Source organism: Bubalus kerabau, chromosome 4, assembly GCF_029407905.1.
Source record: "Bubalus kerabau isolate K-KA32 ecotype Philippines breed swamp buffalo chromosome 4, PCC_UOA_SB_1v2, whole genome shotgun sequence".
In the NCBI taxonomy this organism is placed as follows: Eukaryota; Metazoa; Chordata; class Mammalia; order Artiodactyla; family Bovidae; genus Bubalus; species Bubalus kerabau.
In genome coordinates this window covers 121,477,996-121,500,969 of record NC_073627.1, presented here as the reverse complement: position 1 = coordinate 121,500,969, position 22,974 = coordinate 121,477,996, and the positions used below count along the sequence as shown (strand labels likewise).

Sequence of the window (22,974 nt, the reverse complement as noted above, 5' to 3'; positions counted from 1 at the left end):
GCAAAGAGTCGGACACAACTGAACGACTTCACTTACACTTTCCACAAAACAAGACTTTAGTCAATGTTATTATTACTGATGTCCTTCTGGTCATTTCCCTGTTTCTTCTGTTTCTTTGTTTTGTGCCATTACTCTGAGTAGAGTGTTATTCACTCACCTCATTACCCATTTTTTTTCCTAAAAGCCAGTTCAACTTTTACCACTAGAAAATCTTAATATGGTAGATATTTGATTGCTAATAAGATTCTTTCCCAGTATAATGTTAGCAAAGGGAGCATGCCTGAGCTTTGGGCTCTCATGATCTGAGAGATTTCTCATTGTGTTGGCTCCTGACACCATGGAAACTAGGTTTGTGTCTGAGACGAACAAGGCAGGCATCATGAACCAACATCTATTTACTTATACCTTTGACTTTTTATCTGTCATTTCCTTTGCTTGTTTGCATATCTGGCTATATTTCAAAGCAAAAATAATTTTAATTTTTCCAATTTAGTATTCTAATCAATCTATAGTCAGAGCCCACTCAAGATCTTACTTCTTTTTTTTCTTAAAACCTAAACCTGTCACTAGGCATACTCAGTGATTAATAAATAATTAAATTGTTAACATTGAAATCTAGTGTGAAAAAAGAAAGAAAAAAGCATACTCATTTATGATCTTGTATTCAGTAACATTTATACAGTAAGAGGTCAGGTAAACAAATGACTATCATTAGTGCTACCATTTTTATTGTAATTATAATTAAAGAACAAGATGTCATCATCTAGAACAAATGGGTGAAAGTTGGCTTTCCATCCCACATTGATAAGTCAAGGCCAAGACTGATGATCTATTAATAATCTCCATCTCAAAGAAAATAAGCTTTTAGGGAAGGTCCCTGATTCATTTTACTTGAACTATTTCTATAAGAGGTATGAGTATGTTATTTCATTATAGCTGTATAGTGATAGCCACAGCTTGCTTATAAGAGCAGGTAAAATGCCCTGCCTCTTTTTAAAACAAGCACTAATTAGAATTATACATGGTTTCATGAAGAATGCTTTGAACTCACAAGCATACAACATACTTAAGTATAATTTAGCTGTTGAAAACATTAAATGTTATCACTTTTGAGTAAATTCATATGGTAATAACATCAGTCCCCAAATCACACAGTCTCTGGGTCCATTCATTCTCCCCCTTGTTCTCCCAAACCCACCCCAATCATGCTTTCATGCATGCAAACTACTCTAATAAAAGTCTACATATTACCAAACTCAATCAAAATCATTAATCTTCATCTTATTAAAATTTTAACATCATCTGGCGTACTTAATTGTTCCTTCCTTCTTGAGACTATGTCTTCTGCTGACATCATGACATTAAGTTATTCTGGTTTTTCTTCTTTTCCACTGGCTTCTCCTTTTTAGGCTTCTTTTTTGTCACCTCTTTCTCCTCTTTCTAGCCTTTAAACATTGACGTTCCTTGGATTTAGTCCTCAACTTTTTCCTTCTCTATCTGTCTCTATCAGATGAATCCTTGCTGTCCCATGATTTTAAATACCATTCATACAAACATTGCTGACCATTATATTCACACATATATTTCTCCTAAACTCTAGACTTTTGTAGTCAATAGACTACCTGACTTTATTTGAATTTCTAACAAACATAAAAAACTTAACACATTGAAAACAAATTGATTTCCCTCCACATCAGTTCTTTTAGCATTTGTCATCTAGTAAAAGGCAACATCAATTAACCAGTCACTCAGGGCAAAAATCTTATAATAAATAACCCATGGCTTCTCTATTTTTCTCATGTCTACATCTCATGCATGCATAAATCATATTAGTTCTGTATTCAGAATATATCCTAGTCCAATTACTTATCACATCCACCAGTGTGTGCAAGCATGCTAAGTTGCTTCAGTCGTGTCCAGCTCTTTGCGACACTATGGATTGTAGCCCTCCAGGCTTCTCTGTCCACAGGATTCTCCAGGCAAGAATACTGGAGTTGGTTGCCATGCCCTCCTCCAGGGGGATCTTCCAATCCAAATCCACCAGTACCATCTTCTAAGTCTCTCTCCAGAACTTGCACAACAACCCTTGAATGTTCATCCTGTTTTCATTCTTGCCTTCCTACAGACTGTCCTCCATCTGCAGTGAGAGGGATTCTATTAAAAAACAAGTCAGATTAAAAAGGCAGATCATGTCACACAGTTTAATACTTTCAATGACTTGCCTTCACACTTCCAATACGAAATAACATCCCTTCCATACTACCCTGAGGTTATGGGTCAAGCTATTTGCCTGGCTTGTTCCCTCATTTCCATTGCAATGATGCACTTAGTTAGGTGAGATGGTAGAAAGAGCTCAGTGCTACCTCTGGCTAGAATTTATGATGGAGGCACTCTTTTCAGAGCAGCCATTAGAAGACATGCATTAGGGTAACCACCCCCTCCCAGTTTGCCTGGGATGATCCTGGTTTTAGTATTGAAAGCCTCCTTGTGTTATGGGACACCTCTCAGTCCATGGACAAACTAATAGAGTTGCTCACCTTACACCATGTTCATAACCAGTGACTAATAAGTCCACTTTCTCAGAATGGCTCAATTAAGTCACTTTCTCATTTAAATCATGGATTTAAATAGGCTTTGGTGGGCTCTAATCACAATTTTACTGTAGATTACAAACAACCAACTACCCTAGATTATAAACAACTGATTTTCAAACTGATAACATGTATAATAATGTACTTTTTAAAAATGAAGTATAGGTTTACAATTTTATATTAGTTTTTAGGTGTACAACATAGAGATTCAACATTTTTATAAATTACACTCCATTTAAAGTTATAAAAATTTTGGATTTATTTCCTATGCTGTATAAGATACATTTAATACAAGTCTTTAAATAAAATAAATATAAAATACATAAGTATAGAGCTATTATTTTCATTATTTTCTACCCATAAGAAGTGCTTTTTGCATTGAAGAAAACCAACAAAGAAATCCTTAGGGGGTTGCAATTAAAGATAAAGTTTTATTATTATTTATTTTTGGCAATTTAACAATTGAGCTGAAAAAAATACACTGATTCACTATTTTCAAACATATAATATTGAATAAAAACAATGCAAATGAGATAATAATAGATATTTGTTCCCAGATGATGAAAATATTTCTGTATCATTTGTGTTAAATGCCTATTTTAAAGCATTTATTATTACAATTACATGTATAGAAACCGTTGTTCATAACACTGCCTTTTGGGTCAAATCAAATTATTCATTTTAAAAATAGGGAATGCTCTTTTATTTTAAATTTATTTAAAGCCCAATTCCCTCATATTCAGGATTAGACAGTATTTTTTACTTATTTTCTAAGTGTACATATTATTTTCTCCTTAACTCTTTGCTGGTTTACAATAATTGAAAATTTCTTATTTTTTCTCTTTTTTATTCATGGGGAGGGGAACATTTTTTGGTTGAAAATGGCACCTTAAAACATTCATTAAATAAAGCATATATGATCAATCTCTCTTTCCATTTAAATAAGCTGGAAAAAGGTCTAAAGTTGATGATACAATCTATGGTCTTTGCTGATTTTTGCCTTACTGGCTTATCATCTTAAGCCAGTGAATAATTCTTTCATTTTGAGCTCATCTTGTCCCTTATGACCCAATTATTGCTACTGGGTAATGACCCAGTCAGATCTTATTTAGAAAGAAACTCTGTCCTAAATAGCACATAGTGATGCCTTTTTGACCTCAGAGAAGTCACAAAGGACATCTGCATTATCATACAGAGTAAAATGGGTCCAGCAAAATTAGGTTCCAGCTGAGAAGAAAGCTTCCTGAAGGCATTTGATGCCACAGAATCATCGTCCAGATCAAATGTTTCACTGGAAATTGTAATTGGTTTCATTCTTCATTCTCCCAGATGTCATTCATAAAAAATCGTTAATGTCATATTTTCACCACAAGGTAGACTTTTGGCAACCTTGAATCAGCTCTGTTAATTGACTAAACAATGCTCTTTAAATAGTCTCCCTTAGATGTTTTTTCACTCCTTCATCATTACTCTTTGTGTTCTTATTATTCTGTTTCTGTTTTTCAAATTTTAAAGAGCTAAGACCCAAGCTGGATGTTGCAAAAATTGTTTTCTCAGGGCACTGGAGAGAAATGCTCTTTAGTGTAGACTACACAGAGGAAGAAATACTTAACTATTTTTTAGTTATGAGGAAATCATAGCTGGAAAAGGCAGATTACACACACACAAAAAAACTTTGATTTATCTTGCTTTGTATTTCAGACAATTCAAGGCAAAAAGCAAGATAAAGTTTAAACCAAGGAGTGCCATCTGGTTTTTGGAACAGTTGATGTATTTAGACTGTGAGGAACCTAGCAAAAGTAAAGCATGGAAGAAAACTAATGTAGATGGAAGAAAATGGAGAATATTGATGAGGTGGGAGGGATGATCACAGGCCAGGGAAGATCTATATGCAGCAATAAGACCATGGGTTCCAAAGGGAAACTCAATGCCAGTTCCTTGATTCTTAATGCTACCAGTGGTTTTCTGTTTTCCTTTCTGCCTTGATAAGAACTAACCTGTATCCCTCCCCTGCTCCCACCTTTCAGCACAACCTACTGAGGGAGTAGTCAATTAATAGTTAGATGCCATGACTAAATCATGAATCTTTCTCTGGGAAAAAGTGATTATAACTAATTTAACCCCAGTAATTTTCTTTTCATCTTTTTTGTTTGGCTAAAGGTTGTCTTTTCATCCCTAATTCATGATAAGTAAGTGCAAAGTCTCCTATTCTCTTTGCTGACATATGGCTAATTACCCTGAAAGGACAAAACAAATCATAATTATGGGCAAGGTGAAGACATTTCCTTCCACCTCTGATCAAATTCATTTCTCTTCTTCTTATAACCTCATAACTCCAATTCAAGGTGTATGTTTCAAAAGAAGGTCATGCTCTAAAATACAGCTTTGGGCCCATAGATTTTACTCAATTGTCTCATCATGAGCAAGAACACTACATAAATCCAAGTATTATTGCTGTTATCATTAAATCATGTTGATGGCCTGAGGCAACATTTCTCAAAGTGTTGTCACCAAATCAGCACATTAGCATCGTCTGAAAACTTGTTAGAGTGCAAATTCTTGACCTCAACCAAGAACTACTAAATTACAAACTCTGGGGTAAGGCCCAGCAGTTTGTATTTTAACAAGTCTTCCATGTGATTCTGATGTACCCTAATGTTTTGACAACCATTGTCTTAAGAAGAAACACATAAAATATTAGACTCAGGCAATGGGGGTTTAGCTTCTGTATTTTCTCTCTTGTCATAAGTCTCACACATTATATTAGCCAGCTCTCTAAGAAGCAGAAATGCATTTTAAAAGTTCCTCAACTTGTCCATTTTGATGAATGATGCAGCAGAGATGAGAAAGCCTTCTTTGTTTCTAAAGCATCCCAAAGTAATGTCCTACTCCCAAAGCATCCTGCTATCTGTGTAAATGTTTACTCTAAGTTGTTTTCTAGTTTACTCAGTCTAGATGGTGCAAAAAGCTTTGAGATCTGTGCTGATTTTGTGTCACATAGAGAAGTCTATTCTAAAGGAGAGATTAATTTGTGAGAGTCTAATCTTGCTTCATAGCCCTCAGTTTCAACTTAAATCCAGCAAACAATAAACCTTAATTTTCAACAAAAATCTTGATAAATATTAGCAAGGTGCACAAAGTTTCCTATCTTGGGTAAGACAACTGGGTGTTCCCTTTTCATTGTGGGGGCAGGAGAATGGAGAACAGCAGGATTCTGGATACTTCAACAATGAATAGCAATGTGAGGAGAAAGTAAATAGAATCTCAAGAGGTTAATCACATTGCTGAAAAGTATTTTCCTTTCCCAATAAATAATGAAATGATTTTGTGTGAGATCAAATGGGTTACCAACAAGTTTAGCAGAAACATCGACAGATGCTCTAAGACAAAGATAAGTCTTGCAACCAGGTCACGTGTAAAGCTATTGCAAGTAATGGATTTTTAATGGTACCAATGAGGTTGAGCTAAAATCCCAAGTATTGCCCAATGCACATACACAAATAGACAAAAGGGCCTTTTGCAGAGTAGGGAAGACATTGATGTTTGGGCTTCCTAAGGAGAGGATCTCTTATTGATGATGTGGTCAATTCATACAGAGTTCCTTCAATATCAGAAAAATCTGACAACCATTACCTGCAATGTCCAGATGAGCCTAGAAATTCTCTTAACTATCAGTCTATGAGGGGCCTACACTATGTTTGCATAATCTTTAGTCTATTCAGAGAGGAAAGCATTTTTCCCTCTTTAGTTAAGTCACACTATAAATAACTAGATTATGTTTTGGCAAATTTGTAATTTATCTTTTGAAACTTTATGTTCTTTTTCTGCTTAGGTTGAGAGCAAGTAAATGAAATCTTTTTTGCACGCTTTTTGTTCTTTAAACATATCGCCTACATATTATATCAGAAGTGAGTCATAAAGGAAACATAAGTCTTCTAAGTCTTGAATGAAGGTTTGGAAAAATGAGAGGGGGCATCAGTGAACCCTGGATCATAACTTTCTAAATGTACTGTTGTCTGCCATGAGTACTCAATGTCCTGGGCTAAGGGCACACTGAAAAGAGCTGAGCAAAATTCTACTATGGTGAAATAGGTGGCTTTGGGCAGAATTGATGCTAGGATGGTATTTAGTTTAAGTACTGCTGGGAAGAGAAAGATAATTTTTTTTAATATTCTGAGATCTTTAACAAATGATATCTTAATCTATTTGGTTTCTTTACTGGCAGGATGAGAGTGTTGCCAGAGCTGTTGCAGAGTATGAGATGGTCATTGGATATAAGGACTAAAACTGTAAGTTTCAGTCTTTGCTTCAGGGACTATCAGGGAAGTTTGTGTAACAGTTTGGTAGGATCTATCTGAACTTTACTAAGTTCTGCTTAAATTATTTTTCCTATGTCAGTGGAATGTTTAGTTCATAGAGTATCTGGTATGAAATCAAGGTCCTTAACTGGGTTTTGTACTAAATACAATGAAAAAGACAAAGATATATGCAGAGCAGACAAACTTGATTCTGAATATTAGAGTCCTCTGGAACTGCAAGAAATTGTTTGTCTGGTGTGCATTTAATATTACAATTCCTTTAGCAAAGTAAATCTCTCCCTATTAAATTGTCATGGGTGATATTACAGAGAAGGAAGTAACACTCTTTAGTCAAAGGTCCAAGAGTTACACTTAAAGGCTAAAGGAAAGCAAAAAAAAAAAAAAAAAAAAAAAAAAAAATATATATATATATATAGTGTGTTATATTAAATACCTAGAACCCATGTCCTATGTTGACTCCCAGGAAGAAGCTGAGCAGAGATAGCAAAGCTTAATGTAAAACAGTAGTGCCAGGAACATCTACTGGGAATTGATGAGGTTGACCATATATATTTATAGTTCATTCATCTTGAGTGTTTTAAGGGTAAGGAAAGATACTGAATCATTCTCTTTCCTTGGAACATTCTCTTTGATATGAGTTGAGAGATTTTTATTTGTCTTGGTATATCTTTTGTAAAATGGAATAGCTTTTGTTCAAAATATCCCTACTGTTCAAAGTCTACAAATGTCCTAGTCAACAGGTGGTCTGATGGGAAATGTGCCAACAACAGTTTGCTCTTCAGGGCCATAAGTTTATTTTGAGTCTTGTTTTGTTATTCCTCAAAAGCAATATCAAAATATTCTGCCAGGTGTTACAACACCTATAGTTCAGATAAAGGGACAGTTCCCATTCTAATTTCACGTTTTCTCTATTTGCATAAATGAATTATGGTCCAACTGATTTTTACTGGAACTGTTTCAATATGGCTTTTCTGATGTTTCCTTACTTTGGGGAGCCTTTTGACCCTCATGTTTATTGCAGAAATGAGGCCTCTTTTTGGATCAGATATTAAGTCTGAGATTCTAACCAATATGTGCACACAGAGATCTAGGGTCAGGCAACCTTGGATCCTATGCATCCAAAGGAATTCTAGGTTCTCCTATAAATAGTTGCTGGTCTTCTCCAGGTTTAGGAAAACCTTTAACGATAGCTTAAATTTAACATGGGTTTAAGATTTGACTTCTACAGTTGACTAGAGACACAGCTTATAGGACAGGTATATCATTAAGAGGCAACTGGAATTCTGAGGTCTTAGGAGAGTCACTGGGAAAAGAAGAGAGAGGGCCTGAACAAGAGAAAGAGAAGGAAGACGTCAGTGGAAGCATGGAAGAAAAATCAGAAGGCAAAGGGGAAGAGGAGAGCCAAATGGAGGACAAGGAGAAGAAATATTTACAGGGGAAATGAGTGTAGTTTGTTATTTCCCAAGTTTGTCAAACTGCTTGTTTGACTTGACCAAAGAACTTTTAAGCAGAGCAATTTTTTGAATCAGAATTTTGTTTGTTGGCCCTTATATACCAATAAGTACCCTGATTTCCTTTATTTTATAAGATGATTCTCAAGTGATCAATATTATTTCAGTCAACCTTTCCCTGTATAGGTCCATATAGTCAAAGTTATGGTTTTTACAGTAGTCATGTATGGATGTGAGAGCTGGACCATAAAGAAGGCTGAGTGCCAAAAAATTGATGCTTTTGAACTGTGGTATTGGAGAAGACTCTTGAGAGTCCCTTGGATTGCAAGGAGACCAAACCAGTCAATCGTAAAGGAAATAAATTCTGAATACTCATTGGAAGGACTGATGCTGAAGCTCCAATATTTAGGCCACTTGATGTGAAAAGCCAACTCACTGGAAAAGACCCTGTTACTGGGAAAGTTTGAAGACAGGAGGAGAAGGGGATGACAGAGGATGAGATAGTTGGATGGCATCACCGACTCAATGCACATGCATTTGAGCAAGCTTCGGGAGATGGTGAAAGACATGGAAGCCTGGCGTGCTGCAGTCCATGAGGTTGCAAAGAGTTGGACATGACTAAGTGACTGAACGACAACAAACTTTCCCCAGAGTAGACACTGAAGGCCCACATCATTCTTGGTGATGTTATGCCATTGAAACAGCTAGACACAAGAAGTAGGATGTAAGAGGAAAACACACAAGAAACAGGAGTTTTTTCCTTGAGGTCAAGAGGATTCAGACTTAGATGATTCTCTGAGAGCTAGCAACAGTTAGTCGTAAGTGATGCCTGTGCTCTTTGTGTTGGAATGGGGAAGCTGTAGGTGAGCTAAGTAGTTATAAAACATCTTATATGATTGGTTTCAGAAGCATATCTGTCTGTCTGTTATTGCTTTCTGATTTGGAAGTAAGGCAAAAAATAGAGAAGTTGATAGACATTGATTAAGTCCTGACCATTCTGGACTGATTGCTACAGATACTGTGATTTGGCTTCTTGAACTGGTTGCTGCCAAGGTTGTGGGTCAGAATTCTATTGTCATATATTAACTGACTTATAATTTGTATCTTTGTTTTACTTATCTTCTTTTGAGGAGAATAGAGAAAATGAAAACAGGAAGTAGGGATAACGAAAGTAATTATTAAATGACAATAGACTACTAATAGATCATTCATTGACATGCTTTCTTCCCATTGAAATGACTAGCCACTGACTAAAGGGTGAAGAAAAATGACAAGATTGATAATTCTAAATTTTTAGCAACTCCAGATTAACTTATATTTTTTCCTTATTTTTATGTTATGGACCTCATTCTATCATATACCAGAAAATTCTTAGGACATATGCATAGCACAGAGTTGAGAATACATAACAAAGAATGCAACAATCTACTCTTTTCACTATATACTTATTCAGGGAACCTTTCCCCCGCTCCTTCATTCCACTCAAGTATGTGTACATGAATATACATGAGGATTTTGAATCCTTTCACCTTCTGAATCCAGTTCCAATCTGTATATTCTACTTTATCTGGATCTATGATCTCTTATGCTCCCATGCACTGGAGACAATTTACATCTTGAAGCACATAGATTTCTTTTCTTAAGTAGCCTCAAGCATGTTTCCAGCGCCTTGAGTGGGCACTGTTCCCAGGTCGGTTCCCTCAAGGGTGGGGAGGGTTGTAGGTGTGAAGAGTAGCCAAAGAGCTATTTGCATATACTAAATAACAGGGCTTGAAAGGGCCAGTCAGAGTACCCTCACATGTGCATACAAGGCTCTTCGGCATTTCATTATAAATATGTCTTGCTTTTGTCCCTTGCATATATTCAAATCACTGAAAGGTTCAGAAAATCAAAGACCTCCCCTTGTTTTACACTGTCTCCTTACTTACGGTATTGTCTAATAATCATCAGCATCACCTGGGAGCTTGTTAGAAATGCAGAGGCTCAGTCCCCAACCCAGATCTATTTAATTACTTATCATTCAATTCAATAATCATTTTAACAAGTCCTACCCATCCCTCTTTCCAAGGGATTCATATGATCATTAAACACTCCTCCTGAACCTTAGATTTCTTCTTTCTTATATTTACCTTGGATTGTTAGCCTATTATATGTTCAGTAAGGGCATATTTTATGCCATCTTACTTTTCTTTGATACTTAGAATTAGCTGACTCTTAATGTTAACTTTTAACATTAAATGAATTAACAAATTAATATAGAATCTAGACAATAAGTCGATATAAAGTCAATACACTTACACTGACTTTCAACATTCATCTGTTAAGGAATTTAAAAATTACCCATCTGAATGTCACAATGCCAACTACTGCGTTGTAATTAGCTAAGAAGCTGGCTGACCTTGACTAATGTCTGACCTTCTGAATAGTTTTCTTGACAGGGTTTGTTGAAATGAGGTGATCTTTAATTTTCCATGTGCTACTCACAATAAAATATGCCTATGAACACCTGCCAGTAATCATAACTACTTTCTACCCTAAGAACTTCAGTAGGATACTAATACGTAAAGGCAAAATTCATCTGGAAATGATAAATATGTTTAAGCATTTTTCCCTACCACATAACCAGGTTTATGTAGTTCTTTTGTACTAAATGGGTAACGTAATTTTTTAATATAATAAATACTATGTCTCTCCTTCAGTCTCACGCAGTATTCTAGATGATAAGATGATTTGTTGCTTCACACTGCTGTTGCACTATAATCAGCTTATTATAAAGCTAATTATCTATTCTTTAACTCTCTAGTTAGCACCTAGGAGGGGATGCTAATTTCTTTAAAGCCCTAAGTTGCTTTAAAAACTAGGCATATTCAGTCACATGCGCTAATTCCTATTTTTTTAAGTATTACCCACAGTAAAATACTGATTAAGGAAAAAAAAAATATGGTAACAAACCTAAAGCATGCCTCAGCTTTAGCACATTTCATTAATCTATCAGTTTATTCATGAATTCATTCAATGAGTATTAGCCATAATGCTTTTTATTTACAAAACACTGTACCAGTCAATATGGAGGATTCAAAGCAAAATACAATGATCCCCACCCTCAATGGGTCTCCAACTTTTTTATACAATTCCCCTAGGATGATTATAATGTCATTCTTTCATGTTGAAGAATTCCTAAAAGTAATTAAATATATGATGTGTGTTACCATTTTATTGTTTTTATGTTGATCATTTATGCATTCATTCAATAAACAGTAATTGTTGGAGACATAGTAAATATTAACAAGATGTGTGCACAGATGAACCAGACCAGCAATATTACTAGCCTCATAAAACTTACAGACTATGGTAGAGAGACAGGAATTGAATTAAAAAAACTGTGAATAAGGAGAAGGAAATGGCAACCCACTCCAGTACTCTTGCCTAGAAAATCCCATGGATGAAGGAGCCTGGTAGGCTGCAGTCCATGGGGTCGCGAAGAGTCAGACACGACTGAACGACTTCACTTTCACTTTTCACTTTCATGCATTGGAGAAGGAAATGGCAACCCACTCCAGTGTTCTTGCCTGGAGAATCCCAGGGATGGGGGAGCCTGGTGGGCTGCCGTCTATGGGGTCGCACAGAGTCGGACATGACTGAAGTGACTTAGCAGCAGCACAGAAAGTGACAAATTCAATGAAAAAACCCATCAAGACAAAAGAAATGAAAATCACCAGGGGACAAAGGTTCTTTAAGGCAGGGCAGTCATGCTTTATCAGATGAAGTAAAATTTAAGAAGGGATATAAATAATAACAGGAAGCCAGTCATGTATATATCTGGAAGAAAGATGAGCCAGGCAGAAGAAACAGCAAGTATCAGTTCAATTCACTTCAGTCGCTCAGTTGTGGCCCACTCTTTGCAACCCCACAGACTACAGCACGCCAGGCCTCCTTGTCTATCACCACTCCCAGAGTTTACTCAAACACATGTCCATTGAGTGGGTGATGCTATCGAACCATCTCATCTTCTGTCGTCCCCTTCTCCTCCTGTCTTCAATCTTTCCCAGCATCAGGGTCTTTTCCAATGAGTCAACTCTTTGCATGAGATGGCCAAAGTATTGAAGCTTCATCTTCAGTATCAGTCCTTCCAATGGATATTCAGGACTGATTTCCTTTAGGATGGACTGGTTGGATCTCCTTGCAGTCCAAGAGACTCTCAAGAATCTTCTATAACACCACAGTTCAAAAGCATCAATTCTTTGGTGCTCAACTTTCTTTATAGTCCAATTCAAGTATAGTCCAACAGCAAGTATAAACACATTAAAATGAAAACAAGCTTAATAGAAAAATGTTCAAAACTGCATGCCCAGCTAAACTAGTTTCACAGTGAAATATCTTAAGGTATTTAAAGAAGAGACTCAAAGAGCTATTAAGTTTGTCTAAAACTATATGTCATGGAGCACATACTATTTTTCTTATCACAATAGATAAATGGAAAACAAAAAAAGACAAAGTTATCATCAAAACAGAAGATAATGAAGAAAATTTTGACACACACTATCACGTTTACTGGCCTACTTGAATCTGTATCTATATACCTTCTCTACTGTTGTTACAAATGGACTGTCTCTGCTCCCAGTACCAACTGATCTGCTTATACACAAACTGATCTATAGCTTCTCGCTCATTCAAAGATACAGTTTCAGAAACTCTACGTTTCTCTCAGTTCAGTTCAGTTCAGTGCAGTCGCTCAGTCGTGTCCAACTCTTTGCGACCCCATGAATTGCAACACGCCAGGCCTCCCTGTCCATCACCAACTCCCGGAGTTCACTCAAACTCATGTCCACCAAGTCGGTGATGCCATCCACCCATCTCATCCTCTGTCATCCCCTTCCCCTCCTGCCCCCAATCCCTCCCAGCATCAGAGTCTTTTCCAATGAGTCAACTCTTCGCATGAGGTGGCCAAAGTACTGGAATTTCAGCTTTAGCATCATTCCTTCCACTGGTTCCAAATAGGAAAAGGAGTACGTCAAGGCTGTATATTGTCACCTTGCTTATTTAACTTATATGCAGAGTACATCATGAGAAATGCTGGCTGGAAGAAGTACAAGCTGGAATCAAGATTGCTGGGAGAAATATCAATAACCTCAGATATACAGATGACACCACCCTTATGGCAGAAAGTGAGGAAGAACTAAAAAGCCTCTTGATGAAAGTGAAAGAGGAGAGTGAAAAAGTTGGCTTAAAGCTCAACATTCAGAAAACTTAGATCATGGCATCTGGTCCCATCACTTCATGGGAAATAGATGGGGAAACAGTGGAAATAGTGTCAGACTTTATTTTTTTGGGCTCCAAAATCACTGCAGATGGTGACTGCAGCCATGAAATTGAAAGACGCTTACTCCTTGGAAGGAAAGTTATGACCAACCTATATAGCATATTCAAAAGCAGAAACATTACTTTACCAACAAAGGTCTGTCTAGTCAAGGCTATGGTTTTTCCAGTAGTCATGTGTGGATGTGATAGTTGGACTGTGAAGAAAGCTGAACGCCGAAGAATTGATGCTTTTGAACTGTGGTGTTGAAGACTCTTGAGAGTCCCTTGGACTGCAAGGAGATCCAACCAGTCCATCATAAAGGAGATCAGTCATGGGTGTTCTTTGGAAGGACTGATGCTAAAGCTGAAACTCCAGTACTACCATCAATTTTCCATATGCTTCTGGATTATGTCCTTCTGCACATCAAAATGCTATGGTATATGCTCTATCTTTTTAAAAATATAGAAATGTAAACAAGTTCTTGACTTCAGCCTTGTCTGACTACTTTTTATATTTATTTTTATAGATAAACTCAAGAGATTTTCTTGGTGTAATCCCTCTCCCTTTCTTCTCTTTCCTGAACCTGCTCGAATCAGATCTCATATTACTTCATCAAATGCCTCTTGTCAAGATTATGCATAATCTTCACATTGTCAAGACCAATGGCAACTCCTCTGTCCTCTTCTTACTTGACTAATGGGCAGTCATTTAGGCCCCAGGACATTACGTCTTTGTTCTTAGAACATATATTTTATTTGGGCTCCAGAATAGCACTCACTCTTAGTGTTCACTTCTAGACTTATCAGCCTTCCAGTCTTCTTTGCTGGTTCATATGTATTTAACAACCTATAAATTCTGGAGCATCCCAAGGCTCAGTCCTTGCATAATTTTTTTTTTTCCTCACTCCACTCACCCCTGAAGTGAACTCAACTCTTATGACTTTAAATACTGTATATATCCCAATACCTCCCAATCTGTATCACCAGACCAAAGAACTCTATGCTGATATATAATAAATTCAACTGCATTTGAATCTCAAAGATGTTTTTTTAACTTTATATATTCAAAAAGACACCTTGTTTCTCCCCAGTTCAAACTTATTCCTCTGAAGTCCTCCTCGTCTCAGTATAAATGAAAACTTCATCGTTATCATTGAAAATGTGGCTCTCAAAAGATCTGTACACATAGGTGATGATATGTTAGCTGGAAATGTCATAGGATTTTGTGTTTGTGTTTGTTTTGATTTTTGTAACATTGAATTATGATATTAGTTCTTATAATTTTTAGCTGGTTTTATTGTGCTTTTTCAGGCTGACAATCATAGTATTCACATAATTCCCATGCTGACTTTTTACTTTGCAATTTTAAAACTCATTTGTTTTGTTTTCTGAGTTATCATAATAAAAGTTCTAGAATTATGTTAAATGATAAAAATTTTAAAATTAATTAGTTTATAAATTTTTGTTTTTTAATTAATTAATTTTAATTGGAAGCTAATTACAATACTGTGATTGGTTTTGCCATGTATTGACATGAATCAGCCACGGGTGTACATGTGTCTCCCCATCCTGAACCCCCACCCACCTCCCTCCCCATCCCATCCCTCTGGGCTGTCCCAGTGCACCAACTTTGAGTTCCCAGTTTCATGCATCGAACTTGGACTGGTCATCTATTTCACATATGGCAATATACATGTTTCAATGATGTTCTCCCAAATCATCCAACCCTTGCCTTCTCCTACAGAATCCAAAAGTCTATTCTTTACATCTGTGTCCCTTTTGCTATCTTGCATATAGGGTCATTGTTACCATCTATCTAAATTCCATATGTACGTCTTAATACACTGTAATGATGTTTTTCTTTCTGACTTCCTTCACTCTGTATAATAGGCTCCAGATTCATCCACCTCATTAGAACTGACTCAAATGCATTCTTTTTTATAGCTGAGTAATATTTCATTGTATATACATACCAAAACTATCGTATGCATTTGTCTGCCAGTGGTCATCTAGGTTGCCTCCATGTCCTGGCTATTGTAAACAGTGCTGCAAAGAACATTGGGAGTATACATATCTCTTTCAATTCTGGTTTCTTTGGTGTGTATGCCCAGCAGTGGGATTTCTGAGTCATATGCCAGTTTAATTTCCAGTTTTTTAAGGAATCTCCACACTGTTCAACCTCTTGAGAAATCTGTATGCAGGTCAGGAAGCAACAGTTAGAAATGGACATGGAACAACAGACTGGTTCCAAGTAGAGAAAGAAATATGTCAAGGCTGTATATTGTCACCTTGCTTATTTAACTTATATGCAGAGTACATCATGAGAAACGCTGGGCTGGATGAAGCACAAGCTGGAATCAAGATTGCCAGGAGAAATATCAATAACCTCAGATATGCAGACGGCACCACCCTTATGGCAGAAAGCAAAGAAGAACTAAAGAGCCTCTTGAAAGTGAAAGAGGAGAGTGAATAGGTTGGCTTAAAACTCAACATTCAGAAAACTAAGATCATGGCATCTGGTCCCATCACTTCATGGCAAATAGATGCAGAAACAGTAGCTGACTTTATTTTCTTGGGCTCCAAAATCACTGCCAATGGCGACTGCAGTCATGAAATTAAAAGCTACTTGATCCTTGGAAGGAAAGTTATGGCCAACCTAGACAGCATATTAAAAAGCAGAGACATTACTTTGCCAACAAATATCCGTCTAGTCAAAGCTATGCTTTTTCCAGTAGTCATGTATGGATGGGAGAGTTGGACTATAGACAAGGCTGAGCACCTAAGAGTTGATGCTTTTGAACTGAGGTGTTGGAGAAGACTCTTGAGAGTCCCTTGGACTGGAAAGAGATCCAACCAGTCCATCCTAAAGGAAATCAGTCCTGGGTGTTCACCAGAAGGACTGATGTTGAAGCTGAAACTCCAATACTTTGGCCACCTGATGCAAAGAGCTAACTCATTTGAAAAGACTCTGATGCTGGGAAACATGGAGGGCAGGAAGAGAAAGGGACGGCAGAGGATGAGATGGTTGGATGGCATCACCGACTCAATGGACATGAGTTTGGGTAAACTCTGAGAGTTGGTGATAGACAGGGAGGCCTGGCATGCTGCAGTCCATGTAGTTGCAAAGAGTCAGACATGACTGAGTGAGTGAACTGAACTGAACAACTGCTCTCGAGTTTATTAGTCAACCCTCCATTGCTCCATTTATTCTACATGTGGACAGGTCAGGGTGTATGAGCACCCAGGCACAGAACATCATTCTCACTGTGTTCCTTATTAATATGCTCCCCAGAATTGTACAACACATCAAAGTTGAGCATAGGAGTATCACTAAATACAGTGGTGAGATGGACTAAGAAAAGCAAATTTCCCCTCCTGTCGTTCTCACAATAGTTCATTTATTCACTTGGCATCCATGTGGCCACTGAACTTTTAGTAAAGACATTAGTGTTCAAAACATGGCATGGCCATATGCTGGATATTACAAAACTCATTTACACTTCATGATCTTCCTACTTAGATTTTATTCAGGAATAATAGCTTCCATACACAGTGTTGTGAAGCTTGGATTGGATTAAAGGTGTGAAGCTAAATAGCTATGCTCAAATGCTCAATCAGTATCCACAGAATCTACTGCAGATTTGAGGCCATATACCCATTAGAAGACAGGAACATAGGTCAAGCAAAAATGGATAACTTTTCCTTCAGGGTCATTCCTTTACAGATTTGCTCTGGGAGAATACAATCCTTCATGAGTATATGGAGTATGTAATTAAGCAAATGAAATGGGAAACTATCACTTCTGCATAGTGTCTCCACTCTACAACTTGAGATCTAGTATATCCCAAATATCAATGTGCCAGTACTAAGCCAGCTACTTCCAACTTTTTGAATTCGGTCTGCATTACTATCAAAGTATATACATCAATCAGTATATGGCTAAGTGAAAAATACTATATTCAGAATATGCATAATGTGAAGTCATACAAAAATACATGTGCTGTGTTAACCATTCACACACTCTTAGCCTTCTCAGATTGGAACCTGCTTCCAATCCTTGATTCCATCTTTCTCATGTTAATATGCCTCCAAAACTCAGCACATACACCTTGTGTAGAGTAAGTGCTCGATAAATGTTTGGCTTATTGAAGAGGACCATTGGCTTATTAAGAAGACCAAATAAGGCAAAGTAAATAAATAACGATGATAAAATATATATGTATGAGGCATTCTGTCCTTTGAAGGACTTTAAATAAAAACAATGAATCTAGGGAATTTTAGTAATATGATTGGGGTTGTAACTATAAGAGAGCTGTACACACAGAATCAAATTATAAGGCAAGTGGCGGCAGCAGCCTAGCGGGAAAGAACAGTCCGTGCTGTCCAGATGCAGAACAAATAAAGTTTGGGGAAATATGGTAATTGTTATTACTATGAAATTGACAAGAGAATGGGGAACCACCATGACATTTGATTACTACTTAGTCAATATTCAAGTTCATAACAAAGTGAGCAGATGTTAGCCAAAGCAGATGTGAAAATGTATCTAATAAAATAAAGGCTAAAGGGATTTGATTGCTTGCTTGCAACATACATTCATTTGATTAAAAAAAAAAAAAAAAAGAAACCTTCAACCTTAACCCAACAAAAGTGGCACATTTGGTTCATTTCCTTCAATTTTGCTCTATTTCCCTCCAACAAAATTTATCAATTGTCTAAGATGACGCAATTGACAAAAACTTTCACTACTTGTGCAGCTTAGTTGTCCCAAATCACCCTTCTCTTTCTTGTCAGGGCCCAAGTAGGACTTATGTGGGAATTTTTCATTTATAACAGGGAAAAATATCAAATAGGATCAGAGAGCTAAAAATATCAAGAACCTAAAGTCCAGAAGCCAGAGGATCACAAAGCATCAGCAATTTCCCCCAAGAGTACAGGTAATTATAATTCACAGCTAATGCTTGAGAAATACTGGGTTAGAGGTAAAAGATTCATGTTCCCAGAAGCTTATCATGGTGACTCGAGACCTAAATCTTCAGCCACTCCTTGGGACCTACCTTGAGGAAAAGGAAATGGCAACAAATATTTCAATATATCAGTTCTAGTCTAGCAAATTTGATTTCAGATCCAAGCATTGGTCCTACTGAGGACAAAGATGGAAAAGAAGGAGGAGGTTAAGGAGAAGGAGGAGAAGAGAAAGAATAGGAAACCAAACAACCTGGTGAGATTCATGGCTCCATTCTCTGGAAGAAGCTACATTTCCCAGTTTTCTATTTGGCCACAGCTGAAATAGACACTGGTAACCTTGGGCAAAAATTTTATATTCTGTTTCCTGCTTGTAGGATGTTAGGGCCTCATGAGTCATGGTCTCCAACAGTCAAAGACAATATAGCCTAGTTCATGGTTTCTTTGACAGTAAAACAATCTTAAAAGCTTAGTAGACTTCTTACCTGATTAATGGTAGTCAGTTCATAAGCCAGAAGCCTCATTCAGTTTTTTCTTTTTCTTGACAGCCTTCTTAATTTGCTATATTTGTTTTTTTTACCCACTTACCTTTAGTTGGTGGTGATTATGTTGGGCTCGCTAGCTTCTATAGAAGAGCTATATGTTCAGTCTTTTTTCTTTTCTAGCTGTTTTTCCAAATGAAATCATTTGCCCCACAGTGAGTGGGCAACAGTCTCAATTTGATTATTGCAACACACCTCAACTTTAATTGAATTTTATCTCTCAAAGCATTTCTAATTTTAGTTTTACAATTTGTTGTTGAAAGTGAGTGCCTTCCAATTCCACATATTGCCAAACTTAACACTATACAATCCCTTTTATTCATGATTACAAATAAGGAGATTCTTTTCTAAGGTCAACTCTTTGTATAATATTTTATGAAAAGCAGCCAACATCTATCAACATATACTACTAATCAACTATACTTCAATAGCATACATTAAAAAAAAAAAAAAAAACACTACTCACATTTCATTTTCCAGTGTCTTTCCCTAGGGCCACATATTCATTAAGTTACCTGATCTGACATTTCTATCAAAAACTTTATCATATAACTTGCCATTGCAAACCATGAACTATCATCCTTACAGGTTCTGATTAAAGTCTTGCTGTCTACATCCATTTCTAAGACAGTATTTTTTGTTTGTTTTTAGTTACGGCAGCATTCTACTTTGAGTTACCAGTTAACTACTTTAAATTCAAATGATCAGTGTTTCAAACTGCATGGTTTATTTCTCATTCACAGTTTACATTCACTGCCAGACAACCAGGTGCTCTGCTTCATGTGATCTTCACTTTTGATGATAGAGCAGTCACTCTCTAATTCCTGTCAGTTGCTGTGCAAAATTACGGTTTCACACACAGAAATCAAATTCTCCAATTTATTTATTTTTTTTTAATTTTATTTTATTTTTAAACTTTACATAACTGTATTAGTTTTGCCAAATATCAAAATGAATCCGCCACAGGTATACGTGTGTTCCCCATCCTGAACCCTCCTCCCTCCTCCCTCCCCATTCCATCCCTCTGGGTCGTCCCAGTGCACCAGCCCAAAGCATCCAGTATCGTGCATCGAACCTGGACTGGCAACTCGTTTCATATATGATATTTTACATGTTTCAATGCCATTCTCCCAAATCTTCCCACCTTCTCCCTCTCTCACAGAGTCCATAAGACTGTTCTATACATCAGTGTCTCTTTTGCTGTCTCATACACAGGATTATTGTTACCATCTTTCTAAATTCCATATGTATGCGTTAGTATACTGTATTGGTGTTTTTCTTTCTGGCTTACTTCACTCTGTATAATAGGCTCCAGTTTCATCCACCTCATTAGAACTGATTCAAATGTATTCTTTTTAAAGGCTGAATAATACTCCACTGTGTATATGTACCACAGCTTTTTTATCCATTTGTCTGCTGATGGACATCTAGGTTGCTTCCATGTCCTGGCTATTATAAACAGTGCTGCGATGAACATTGGGGAACACGTGTCTCTTTCCCTTCTGGTTTCCTCAGTGTGTATGCCCAGCAGTGGGATTGCTGGATCATAAGGCAGGTCTATTTCCAGTTTTTTAAGGAATCTCCACACTGTTCTCCATAGTGGCTGTACTAGTTTGCATTCCCACCAACAGTGGAAGAGGGTTCTCTTTTCTCCACACCCTCTCCAGCATTTATTACTTGTAGACTTTTGGATCGCAGCCATTCTGACTGGTGTGAAATGGTACCTCATAGTGGTTTTGATTTGCATTTCTCTGATAATGAGTGATGTTGAGCATCTTTTCATGTGTTTGTGAGCCATCTGTATGTCTTCTTTGGAGAAATGTCTATTTAGTTCTTTGGCCCATTTTTTGATTGGGTCATTTATTTTTCTGGAGTTGAGCTGTAGGAGTTGCTTGTATATTCTCGAGATTAGTTGTTTGTCAGTTGCTTCATTTGCTATTATCTTCTCCCATTCTGAAGGCCAAATTCTCCAATTTAAAAGTCAATCATGTTCATGTTTTTTGCAATACATTGATCAATATTAGCCAAATGGCTCCACCTACAACAGGGCCAGAAAGTGTAACCTACCATTAGTTGAACAGAACTGAGTACCATGCCCCTGCAGTCTAATCTCTGCACTACATGCTAAGTTGCTTCAATCATGTCTGTGTCCAACTCTTTGTGACCCTATGGACCATAGCCTGCTAGGTTCCTCTGTCCATGGGATTCTCCAGGCAAGAACATTAGAGTGGGCTACCATTTCTTTCTCTAGGGGCTCTTCCTGACCTAGGGATCGAACCCACATCTCTAATGTCTCCGGCACTGGCAGGCGGGTTCTTTACCACTAGTGTTGCCTGGGAAACCTCAATCTCTGCACTACAGCTAAGGGAATTGATTAAATTTGGTCAGATACATCACCACACTGCTCAACTCTCCAAAGGCTTCCCACCAGTCAGTAAAAGAGCCAAAGTTCATACAATGGCCTCCACCTGCACACTCCCCATTATTTGACCACTTATTAATTCTCTGCCTCAACTTCCACTCTTTTTTCTTCTCTCACTCTGCTCCAGTCATACCAGATTCTTTGCTGGTTCTTGTACATGTCAAGCTTCCAACTGGCTCAGGTTTTCCACCTGCTGCTCCTTCTGCCTGGAATATTCTTTCCACATGCATGTCCTCTCTAACATCACCTATCAGAGAAGCCTTTTCTGACAACCCTGCATAAAATGACATCCCACACCACTGCTTCTATTCTCCAACTTCCTTATTCTGCTTCATCAATTTCATTGCTGAGCAATGCCTGACATAATATATATGTGTTTAATATCTATATTCTCCCAGAAAATATAATGTCTTGAAATAAAGACTTGTTTGTTTTATTTGCTATAAGATCTTCAGTTCAGTTCAGTTCAATCACTCAGTTGTGTCCAACTCTTTGCGACCTCATGAATCACAGCACGCCAGGCCTCCTTGTCCATCACCAACTCCCAGAGTTCACCCAAACTCATGTCCATCGAGTCAGTGATGCCATCCAGCCATCTCATCCTCTGTTGTTCCCTTCTCCTCCTGCCCCCAATCCCTCCCAGCATCAGAGTCTTTTCCAATGAGGAGCCTAATATAAGCCAACCACCTAGTAGATACACAATAAATACTTCATGAATAGATAAATGAATTTATCAGTGAACACAGTGCTGGTCCTAGGGCAGCAAAGCACCAACTATGTTACAATATATGAGAAGTAGTATCAGATTTGGGGAAGAAAATAGAGAAAAGATGAAAAGGAAGTTATCAAAGACAAATTTTTCTTCTTCCCAGTTTCTCCTAAAACTCATCTGGGTTTATAAGAGAAACAAATTTAAAAGAATATGTTTTTTTAATTTAAAAGAATAATTTTTAATTTTTTGAAAGAATATTTTTATTTAAAAAAAATTTTAGTTGAAAGAATAATTTTTAAAATTTTTTATCTAAAATAATTTTTTTATTTAAAATAATATCATTTCCTGAGGAAAATATGTGGAACTAAATTTCTTCTTCCCTCTCTTCATTCTCTTGCTCTGACTCCTGAACTTCCATTGGCTTTAAAGGATATCATATATGCATTATTAATACTAAAATAGAATGCTTGTACAAAATAGAGAAGAGTTGAAAACTAAGGGAAAAAATAGTGAACACATGAAAAATAAAGCATGGAATGAGAAAATATTTTTTGCCTTGAAAATCCATCATGAAACTTTCAACATGTAGTATAGGGAGATCTAGATGAAAAAGTCATCAATCTCCCTGACATACCAGGTGGTATTTTCCCAATTCAACAAAATAGGAAACTAAG

At 37.0% G+C, this 22,974-nt stretch overlaps 1 long non-coding RNA gene across 1 annotated transcript in view; it reads right to left on the bottom strand.

Moving 5' to 3' along the window:
• Positions 1 to 715: 715 nt before the first annotated feature.
• Positions 716 to 22,974, bottom strand: part of LOC129650180 (uncharacterized) — a 138,697-nt gene continuing 116,438 nt past the window's right edge. Inside the window, exon 4 of the long non-coding RNA XR_008713653.1 lies at positions 716 to 2,154. This is a non-coding gene — a long non-coding RNA (uncharacterized LOC129650180). The remainder of the gene's footprint in view (positions 2,155 to 22,974) is intronic.